The following is an 11,086-nucleotide window of genomic DNA, read 5'->3' as shown; positions in this document are numbered from 1 at the left end:
ATAATCTCCACAGATAATTTGAGCAATGGAATTTTGCTATATAGCACATATCACCTTTTCTTGCCCTACTGGAAATGTCATGAAATAATGAAAATGCATTCCTTCCTTCCACGAAGCTATTTGAAGAAGTTAAATCTATATAAGGGCTCTGCCATTTATTTATCACCCATTATGTGAATAGATTTCATGCATACACAAACTAACTAAAACCGATTGACCTCAATCACAAGAGCCACTCTTCTTTTCTCTCACATTTTATTCCTTTTGTTGAGCTGAAATGTAAAATTTTGTGATGTAATTAATGTTGTCTCCACCATGCCCACCCTAGCTTTCTAGGACTCTGCCACAGATTTACTCAGAGAGGGCTAGAAATGTTCTTTCCACTTGGGGTCATTAAAAAAAAAAAAACAAAAAACACTCCTCTTCATCACCATTTCATCTCCAGTAGCTCTGACCTTACGTTCTTGGTTATGACTCTGTGCTCTTGTCATTAGCTTCCCACAACTAGAGAAATCAAAAGTCAGCCATCAACAATCATCACCATCCACCCTCATACACAGCAGGAGTGCACGATGCAAATGTGAAAACACTGGGAGAGGAGGATTATTGGGGACATTATGGAGTTTGGCTGCTATAACTAAAAGGTAAAGGGTTACACACACATGCACTGAGGGGGACCAATAGATACAAGAAATATTTGGGGATATTCTTTGCAGAGACGAAAAATACTATGTCTGGTTTTCAAACAAGTGGAGATGTTTGGTATTACAAGACTGCACCGCATTATGATCCCATATCCATCTAAAAGTTCCTTTAGTTGAATGGCGCCCATGGGTTGTGTCTGAATACACCTTGCATAGGGAAAGTGGCAGGAGGAGGAAGAGAGCAATGGTAGGCACACCAACTTCAGGCCTACACCAAGGTGAGCGTTCAGGGCAGCCCCTGCCAGACCGCCGGTGCTTCCCAGGCCAAGTCCATCCAGCACCATCTTGCCTGTGCCGCGCCCTCACTCGCGCTTGTGAGATGTGCCGGTTCTGCCCCAGCAGAAGCCAGCCGGAGCCACACCCACGTCAAGAAACTGAGACGCCATTTTCTCAGAGTTTTTTTCAGTCCCTCTGCATCTGAAGCATCTCTCTGTAGCCTGGATCTTAATAATTAATCTGTTAATACTGACTGGACAAATCTCGTAAGAGAAGAGTCAGGCTCTGTGATGCTGATGCCTGAGAAACTAAGCACTATTTTCAGACACAATTTTAATAGCAACAACTTCTGAGTTACCTGGGCACACCGGAGTTTTTCACATGGCTTAGGCTTAGAATTGGGTCTTGAATGAGGCTGTGACCAAGATCATAGCGTGTAGAGGCCAACAGCAAGAGAAGGAATGGCTCTCCTCCAAGGGGATCAAGGAAAAGAGAACTAAAATGGGATTTGGCACAGTGTCCCCCACACCTGAGCAACTAATAAGCACTTTAATAGAAAACTGCGTATAATGGAAGATAGGATGTAAGGCAAAGGAGAAGCTCTTCAGGCTGACCAGATTCTCATAAAGCTATTTGGGAAGGTGAATTTATTAGAAGATAATTTCTTCCTGAGGATCTTTGTGTCCAAGATAAATTGTTAAAACATCAGAATAAAATAATTAAGAATTGTAGAGCTGCATGTCAGAAAGCATCATTCGGTGGGCTTAGTGTGAGTGGAAGCTCTGCAGAGGACCAGCCTTCAGGGTTAGATTGGCTCGGACCTGGCTCATTTCTACCTTACTACTCGCTTTCATAGTGCCAGCCTCCTGCTATGACTAGACTCCCCAGCCAGGACAAATTTACTGCTCTAGGTTCAGGCTTCACCTCTTCATACTTACCACCATTCTCAAAGAAGTGGAAAGGACTTTTCCTTTTTCCCCTCAGTATTCCTAGTACGATTCCTGAAATTAATTCTGATTAGGTTGCTTAAAGCAGATGCTTAATGAATGTGGCCAGGAGAATAGAATGTGCTGATTGGTTTATGCTAACCAGGTCTCTGAACAGGGGCCAAGTTGGAGGCAACAGTTCTTTAAAGAACAGGATTGCAAGAGTAGGAGTAGGCATCCCAAATTGAAATCTGCTCTGTTTTCAAGAGAGGTGATTGGTGAGACTTAGGGGAAGGAATAGATTCTGGGGAGCTAGCCAATGATACCTAACTTTATACATATTTTTGTTAATGTAAACAGTAACAAAAAAAAAATTTATTTTGGAGCAAAATTTGATACCTATATCAAGATTTAGAATGTTTATGCATTTTGACACAATTCTATTTCTAGCAATCTACCCTACAGAAGTACATGTGCAGACACTGACAATCAAGACTTTATGTTTCTTTATTATTTGAAATATTAATGGTAATAAAAAACAGGATGCAACCTAAAATCATTCATCCAGCATACATCATTGATTAACTGCAGTCTGCTAGGTACTTTTAAAGGCTGTGAAGGCAGCAGTTAACAACAGAATTACAATCACTGCTTTCATGGAGTTTATATTCTAATAACATCAGAGTCAAAGATTTGTGAGTACTGACTTAAAAAGACAGCTATTTATTGTGATAAGTGATAATAAACAAGTTGAAAAATACAGTATAATTTTGGTGTTTAAATAAACAATTATATATGTCTGAAATATTTTAAAATATACATCATGCTGCTAATTAATGGCTATTTTGCAGTGATGAGGAAGGAGTGACCTTTCCCTTGTCCTTTATGCACTCGTCATTGATTGGCATTTTTTAACAGATATGCACATATTTCATAATTTTAAAGTCTCTAAAAGGAAAGCAAGTATTCAATAAATCATATTTATACTCATATGTCAGTGTTGGAAGAAAAGAAAGTAGAGGAGGGGAGAGGAAGAGGGTAAGAGATTGGATGTACAAATGGGCAATGATCAGATTGTGTTTTAAAATAGAATTTTGATCTGCAATCTGCGTAAGAAAGCAACCCCTTTATCTACAACAAACAAGCTAGGTAGTTGGGCTGCTCTAAGTCTAATTTGCAGGAAACCAGACCGTTATCTCTACTGACAATTCAGGAAACTAAACATTAACTTCTGGGATAATTGACCCAAAATGACCATGACTTGACTATTAACTTACAGCTTTCTTAATTTTTGTCCCTGCTTCCAACTTAGAACCAACTAGACAAATTAAATGGACACTGTTAGCTAATCACATAGATGTTCCACTTCTAGGTTGCCTAAACACAGCTTGCCCAAGCCAGCTGGAGCCTGCTGGCTTGGTGTACCCGAGGTCACCCACTTTCTCCACCAGGCAGTTCCCCCACTCCTCTGTCTCCTTCGAGTCTCTGCCCAAATTTGGGTGAAATGGCTGACTCCCATGCTACAGCAGCCCAAATAGACTTTTCTTTGCTTATTTGTTGGTTTTCATTTATTTTCACAAAAATAAGAGTAAGACTAGAAGAGGATAAACAGAGGAAGAGAAGGAGAAAGAAGTCACAACATTCAATTTCACATAATTTATAAACTTACTGAGAAGACAAATCTACCAGGCCTTTCAACAGTGGGAGAAATATCAGAGAACAGACTCAAAGACTGAACAATTATGTGGCACAGAGGGCAAATTCCTTGAAATTCAGGAGAAAGTTCTATAGATTGTAACAACCATGGAGTAAGTCAGACTTTTTTCTAAAAACAGAAATAGTAATTTCCCCTAGGGTTGATGGGGCACTCCAACTCTGAGTGTCTTATTGGAGAGAGATTCCATAGTCAAGAACTGATATTCAACTCATTATCTACCAAAAAATACAATGTTTGACTCCTAGTAATGGTCTTCCTGTCTCCCCTTCTCCTGAATTTATTGAAAACATTTATTCATTGAGGGAAAGGGCTGAAAAAATAAAGCCCTAGACTCAAGGGCCTGACTAAAGATTCAAAGTATTTGTGTTACTGTTTGTGTAGGCCTGAACCATGGGGTAGATAGGACTGAATTCATATATTCCAGTATATCATAACAGTTCATTTTACTATCAACATTTAGAAGTGACACACTGTGGGGAAAATGGGTCCTTTGAGTTAAAAACAGCTTGTGGCTTCCTGGTCAAGAGCTCTCATTGCACAGCTCAGGGCAAGGAGGTTCCTCACAAGAATATTTACCTCGCTGAGCCAAAATGGTTGCTTGTTGGTCCACTTCTTGATTCTATAATATTCAAGAGAGAAAAAGCCTCCTTGATCCTGCCCCCATTATATCCAGTGTTGAGATCCCAAACTGACCATACTATGTCTTTTCAAACAAGTGATACCTTGAGTTAAATCTTCACTTTCTTTCACTAGCTACACCCTTAGGAAAGATATTTCATTGTTTTAAAACTGGTTTCATAATCTATAAGATAAATTTAAAAGCACTCATCTCAGAACTGTTGAGAGAATTTAATGAAAAAATATAAGGTAAATAGAATATTAAATATCACATCCTTTTCTCCTCTCTTTAAGGAAGGAGTGGCTTACTAGCATCTATTTCCATCTAAAAAGAGAAAGTGAAGTGAGGTGAAAGTCACTCAGTCTTGTCCTACTCTTTGCAACCCAATGGACTGTAGTCCATGGAATTCTTTAGGCCAGAATACTGGAGTGGGTAGACTTTCCATTCTCCAGGGGACCTTCCCTACCCAGGAATCAAACCTGGGTCTCCTGCATTGCAGGCAGGTTCTCTACCAACTGAGCTATCAGGGAAGCCCCCATCAGACATGTGAGAGAAGGCTTGTGTGTGTAGCAGAGCTGTATTAAAGCATAAAAGAGACAGATAAAGCTTCTGACATAGATATCAGAAGAGGGATGGAGAGTGCCCCCCAAAAAGAAAAGGAAATAGATTTAAATCACCAAATTGCACATGAGACATTCTTGCCATCAGGTCAACAAACCAATAATTTGCTAGTGAGGAAAGTTACAGAAATTTCTATAAACAAAAGAAAATGTAAGAAAAGATCTGGCATTTTAGGGTAAAGTTCTGTTTTCAACTTGGAAAAAGCCTTCTGAAATAGCAAGAATGGAGGAAGTTAGACTCAGATTACATTAAGCCAATGACCATTTCTCATGCTAAAACTAATAGATGGTAAATCCTGGAGAAATATTTACCACCTGCCTTCATCTGACCTCCAAAGCTTGAGGAGCATGTCCACAGAAATCTGCTTTTTCTTCTGTGAGCAGAGGGTTGACAACTAAGAGATCCGAAATTGCCCACTTGCTGCGACACTTTCTTTTGATGTCATTTTGAGCAAGGATGAGGGAAGAGAAATAGAAAGCTAACATCTACATAATTTAAATCAGTCTTTCCTCATAATTTTACATAGGAAGCATCCTCATGTTTTGGAGGAGGGTCCTAAGGCTTAGTGAGGTGAGATACCTGCAGAGCAGACTAGGTAAGGAAGGTTTGACCCCAGGTCTGTCTGACATATCCACTCTCTTCACCTGACTTTTATCTTCAGCTGAATAATGTGCTTCTTGGGCCATACTTCCTGACTCTCCATTCCTAATCTTTGAGTAAAGTTCTATAATTGAATATATGTTGTAATCATATTTTCCCTATAAAAAGGAAAGTATTATTTTTCACTTGGAAAACAACATTTCAGGACTCGAGGATCTAGTATTAATACCTATAACATTTTTGTTACCTAAACTCAGTAATAACTAGGAGACAATGTTAAAGGGAATTTTAAAAATGAGGATATGTCTGAGATTCATTTATTTATCCATTCACTTATTAGCACATGTTTATTATTGAACACTTATTATGTGCCAAACAATATTCTAGGTAGTGAGGTAGGGAGCTTTGCTACAAGTGCAAGCTGTGGACTAAGAGCGTTGGCACCTCCTGGGCACATTAGAAATGCGGAAATGACAACCCACCCAAATCAGACTGTGCATATGTGACAAGATCTCAAGTTGACTTGGGCCTCCCAGGAGGCACGAATGGTGAAGATCCCTCCTGCCAATGCAGCCGACCTAAGAGACACAGGTTCGATCCGTGGGTTGGGAAGATCCCCTGGGAGGAGGGCATGGCAACCCGCTCCACTATTCTTGCCTGGAGGAGCCCATGGAGAGAGGCGCCTGGCGAGCTGCAATCCATAAGGTCGTAAAGAGTCAAGAGTCGGACACGACTGAAGTGACTTAGCTCTCACTCAGCACTAGTTGATTCATATGCACATTAAAGTTGGATAAGCTACGTATGAAAAAGCAAGAAAATTACTGGTCTTTAAGAAAAAAAAAAAAAGAACAAAATACCATAGCATTTTATTTATATTATATAGAAAAAAATATTTATTTGCATACTCATTAATGGGCAAATATCATATTTTATTCGGACTAATTTTCAATACTGGATTTATCCATTTGGGGGAAAATTGACCTGTCAATTCTCTTACCATGAACATGCAAGACTCCTTCACTCATTTCAATTTATCTTTCAAAACATTTAATTACTCCTTGCATACAAAATATTTAAACATTGGGGGAAAATGATCCTACATGATAAATATGGCATCTTAAAAACCATGACTAACTTAACCAGAAAGACTTGGAAAGCACTGTGAAGCTGTCAAAAGTGCCAGCTAGGACAATGAGGGAAGGTGTCTAACATTTCTTATTTGGAAAACACTTTTTTCTGTCTTATATCGGTATCTTCCACTTTCCAAAAGTTCATTTTATGCCAACCTACTTGTATGAAAGACCTACATTAATACCGATTTTTGCTAATCAAAAGAAATCCAAAGATTTTTGCTTTCACAAAGAAAAAGGAAAAACAAAAATAGCATTCAGCATTTGTTTTGCAGTTTGTTATAGAGGCAGTGCCCACCCTAAGCAATGAGAGAGGCACGGCTGAAGCTCTTCCCCTGGAACTACACTCAGCATCCTCAGAGCTTTGAGCTGTGTCTGTGAGCATCTGTGCTTTGCCCTGATTTATTTTGTGCATTCGCTAGCCAGATATGTCCTAAGGTAACTGCTTTTGTGCTTTATGCCCTTTTGATTTAAAAAAGGTTTCATAGACATGCTCTGCTTTTAGATAGCTGGGGAAACCTATGTACAATGAGGTAAAGCACCTTTTCTGGCTCTTCATAATGAGGTTGGGATAGTTGCAGATTCTGGAATACAGCTGGTTAAATGAAATATTCATTTTATCTTTCAAAATACAGGCTGGAAATGTACCCAATGCCCACTGGGAAGTATCAAAGAAGATAAATTATTGGAAAAGGCAAATTTGCCTTCTTCTTTTCTCTGGTCTCTATGCTTTCCAAATCTAAGCTCCCTCCCCCACCCCCTTTGGGAGCATTTTAAGAAGATAAATACAGATTTATCATTTTTAGCCTAAATGAATGTTTTCAAAATAAGTTGTGGTTCTGTCTGCCAGCAGTAGGCACCCCTGTGTTCACTAGTAAAATTCTGCCAAGCCCTCAGCTCTCATGGCACCTTTACACTCTAATTGCCAAAAAGTCAAGGAAAAAAAAGACTCACATCTACTATGTGGCACCCAAGGGATAGAAAAGCAAAGAATATGCACATGAACAGTAACATTTTTCAAGGGAGGAACATAATTTTCTGGAACAGTGATAGATGAACAGATTTTTCTACAGAAAAATTTTCTCTAAAATTTTGGCACTGACCCGGATGAAAACTTTCACATATGGCACCTCAAAATGGCCTGGTGGTGACACCCAAATATCCACCCTAAGATCAGAGACTGGTCATGCAGGCTGTGTGTTACCCAACCCTGTTCACATAGACTCTGATATGAGGTGCGCCCCCCAGGTTATGCAGCATGGCCGTCTGGCACCTAAGGTCCCTTCTCAGAAATATGCTTGTCATTCATCAGACAATGACTAGCTTCTTAGACTGAACTTCCACCTTCAACTACCCTCCCATCCTCATCACAGATAGCTCTAAATTAGGTGAAATGATACAAAATTCATATAACTCCTTTCTACTCATTTTTTTTTTTTAATTTTTATTTATTTTTTTTCTACTCATTTCTTCTTTTGGTCAAAGCCACCTAATTTAACTTTTAATTGTTTACTAAACTGTCTCCCCTCTAGGACATTGAATAGAAAAAAGAAATCCTTAAGGACTTTGAATTTTCTTTTAATTCTGTAAAATTGTGGAATTATCAATGAATGAAAGAGATGCATTAAGTAAACAATGTCAGTGACCTGGGATTTCTGCAAATCTCAGACCAATGGAATATATATGCAAGCAAGACTGTCTTCTGTCTTGCCAGTTATAAATTTCATGTGGAATTTCCTATAGTGTTTGAAGGACTCTGCTCTTTGCTACAAAGTTGTTTATCAAAGATTTTTTTTTTCCTATCCTGATTAGGGGATACTTGGACTCAATATTTTAAATATACTCTTTTAATTTCATATGGATTATATTGTTTTAAATATCTCATTTATGTGGTTGTTGTTACTCCACTTTCAATAAGCGTGAGGATAAGCTACTCAATGATATTTGATGAACAAATAATCAAATGAAAGAATGATGATTAAATGAGATCATGAGACACTGTGCTACAGATTCATTGGGAGCCTGAGTTAACTGAAAGAAAATTTAAGACAAAGTCTTCCCATGTGGCTCAATGGAAAGGAATATGCATGCCAACGCTGGAGACACAAGAGACTCAGGTTCTATGCCTGGGTCAGGAAGATCCCCTGAAGTAGGAAAGGGCAAGCCACTCCATTATTTTTGCCTGGAAAATTCCATGGACAGAGGAGCCTGGTAGGCTACAGTCCAAGGTACAGAAAAGAGTCAGACACAGCTGAGTGACTGAGCAAACACTTCATCATTGAGGAGTTTAACATTTAGCTGAGATTTGAATACTGTGTCCAGTTAAATTAAGTCTAAGCCTGTGCCAAGGTCCAGACAGTAGACATAATGACATCTATAAGAATTCAAGTGAAGATGCAGAAGTCATGGGGGGGCTGAAGGGTCCGGAATTTCCCCCCAAGAAGTGAAGTTTGAGCTACCCTTTGCTTAACGTATAAAAAGTCCCCTTGAGCCGTGGTAATTTACACACAACCATTTGTAAAGATGTGTGTGCCGAGTCGTATCTGACTCAGTCGTATCTGACTCTCTGCAACCCAATGGGCTGTTGCCCACCAGGCTCCTCTGTCCATGGAATTCTCCAGGCAAGAACACTGGAGTGGGTTGCCATTTCCTCCTCCAGGGGATCTTCCCAACCCAGGGACTGAACCACTGCCTCTTAAGTCTCCTGCATTGGCAGGCAGGCTCTTTACCACTAGCGCCAAATGGGCTACTATTTGTAAAGATAGGTGACCTTAATTCTTAATGACTAGGGAATGTTGATTAATAAAAGAGCCAAGGGGCCCAAGATTTTTATATGTCACCATATATTTACCAACAGAAGCGTAGTATTTACTTTACAATTCTGACTTACAGACACCACTTCTTTAAGGTGAAGCAATTCTCTGAAAAGTATAACTTGAGGGCAGCATAATTTGATTATACTTTTACCACTTCTCCTTGCTCTGACTTAGGACACAAGATAGAAAGTTTAGTGGAAATTGGTGCTGAACACAATAGCCCTCCCAGGCAACTTTCAGGTAGTACGTGTGGTATGCTAATGCAATTAGCAGAGAAGAATCTCAGTCCTGGTGTTAAAGCTTGAGGAAGATGGGAGCATTCCTGACCAGAATTCTTTTTATGGTGTAGTCAATAGGCACACATATAGCGGTCTCCTTAAAACTGGTCTAATCAATAAGCACATACACAGTGATCAGTTTAGCATTCTTAAATATAGCATTGATATAAAATAAATGCATCTCATTCTATGCCATGTATCCCCCTTCACCCATTTTAAACCTGCCTTTGTTCCAGATTTCCAAACAATGATCAGATTGGAAAAGGAAACAAATAAAAGTTTTTTATTTGAGTGTATTTATTCCTCTAAAATAGTAGCTTTGAAAGCTCTATGTCTTGCCCAGGCAATACATAGAGTATCTAAACACTGAGTTCTGGTAAAATAAAACTGTACAATGGTGTGTGCATGTGTCTTTTTTAAAGCCTTGTCTTTTTAACAATAGTGCTTCTGTAATGATTTAATGATAGGGGCTGATGGTTAGAGGCTGCCTTTCTCGCTCAACAGTATGAATAAAGTAACAGGGTATCTGTGATACACAGGCTTATAAATCTCAAGACAACAAGGGCCCTTGGATTTCCCATTGCTTGAAAAGCACCATTTATATTTCCCCTATATTTTATTTATTTGTCTGATTGCTTCATTTCACTTTTTTTCTATTTACTTTTGAGGATATTGACCCACCTCTTTCTTATGAGCATAAAGAATAAGAATAGAGATTAAAAAGTAATAATAATACAAACATTAGGCCCTTCAGTTCATCTTAGTCTTAGGGGAAAATGTAATAGCATTTGAAACCTGATTCTATTTTTCATGTCCAGGAGGGTGTTAGCAACTTACCCTTTTATTTCTCCATCCAATATGAATTCTTTCTTTTCTAAGGGGAGATTAACCAAGAACCAGGCAAAAGAGTTTAGCTCCATTTCAGAAATGGCCCCCGAGAGTGCTCTGGGAGAACTTTCCCCCAGGCTGCCCTGGTCCTCAGCTTGGTCCTTGGGAGGGAGGCATGAGCTAGTAAATACATCCAGAGTCCATCCCTGCAGCCCCAGGACTGAGAAGAATTCACCAAATATACCTGGCCTCATTGTCCTTCGCTGTTGCTATCCTTTGCACTTGTGGGACTTTAATTCTATGGTCGTGACTTGTTTGTCAGGATCTCTGAAAAGATAGACTTGCAGAGCTGCTTTCCTGATAGACTAACACCCCAGGAATAAGTTGTTTGTTGGTTTTTGTTTTTCAATCAGAAAGCCTGTAAGTCTCAGTTTCTTGTAAAATCAAGATAACGATACTCGCTTATGTGGTTGCTGAGGGGATCTCATGAGATTTGATTGTGTCATAGATATGTATAATTGTCCCCACATTTAGTAGACTCTCAAAGACTTTAGATTCTTTGCCTTTCTTAGGCTTCACTGCATTTCCACCATGATATTAGCCGTGGAAATCTGCATACATGTGGGAAATT

The 11,086-nt window shown here is 39.2% G+C and overlaps 1 non-coding gene across 1 annotated transcript; it reads right to left on the bottom strand.

Moving 5' to 3' along the window:
• Positions 1–4,640: 4,640 nt before the first annotated feature.
• On the bottom strand, positions 4,641–4,712 carry TRNAC-GCA. The gene has a single exon. It is a non-coding gene; the product is annotated as a tRNA-Cys (tRNA).
• Between the last annotated feature and the right edge of the window lie 6,374 nt (positions 4,713–11,086).

This window comes from Cervus elaphus, chromosome 27 (genome assembly GCF_910594005.1).
Source record: "Cervus elaphus chromosome 27, mCerEla1.1, whole genome shotgun sequence".
NCBI lineage: Eukaryota > Metazoa > Chordata > Mammalia > Artiodactyla > Cervidae > Cervus > Cervus elaphus.
This window is presented reverse-complemented; position numbering and strand designations above follow the sequence as displayed.